This window comes from Myotis brandtii, unplaced genomic scaffold (genome assembly GCF_000412655.1).
Source record: "Myotis brandtii unplaced genomic scaffold, ASM41265v1 scaffold940, whole genome shotgun sequence".
In the NCBI taxonomy this organism is placed as follows: domain Eukaryota; kingdom Metazoa; phylum Chordata; class Mammalia; order Chiroptera; family Vespertilionidae; genus Myotis; species Myotis brandtii.
Genome location: NW_005371877.1, coordinates 668,036 through 668,702, shown reverse-complemented (window position 1 = coordinate 668,702; position 667 = coordinate 668,036).

Genomic DNA, 667 nt, shown 5'->3' with positions numbered 1-667 from the left:
GCGTGGGGCAGGTGACATGAGTCCCAGGTGGAGCAGCTGAGTCCCCATTTCCAGCAACAGCTACAGTTTCTGGAACCTTCAGAACCTGCCCAGAGCCCATCACCCACAGCAGAATGGAGCTGCAGCTAGGGTGCCTCCCAGAGAGCCCCCCACAGGCCCCGCCCCCTGCACCCTCTGTTTGAGGATGTGGTCCCCGGGCCCCGCCATGGGGTGCAGACCCCAGCGCTGTCCTCTCCCCGAGCCGTGAGGGGCAGAGCGCGTTCACCTCCCCAGGGCCCCTCCCTCCCGCGGCCCCGCACCCCGGGAAAGAGCAGAGGACTCAGAAGAAAATGCATTTGAAAACTTTATTGGGATTGCGAGCATGAGGTTAGAGACGAAGCCCAGGCACTGGGCATCGCCGGAGACAGCGAGTTAGAGGGGCTGAGTTGAGGCGAACACGGCCGCCACGCGAAGGCAGGCAGCGGCGGCGATGACACGGTGACACGGGTGTTCTGCGCGTGGGGGTCTCCAGCTGATGGTGCAGGGGGGGACCGAGAGGGGTCCCCGCTGGAGACTGTTGGGGGGAGGACTCGGGGAAGAGACAAGATGGACGGCCACAACCGTGGGCGCGGGGGGCGAGCGGGAGCCGGGGCCGATGGCTGAGACCCTCGGAGAGCTGCTGAGCGGG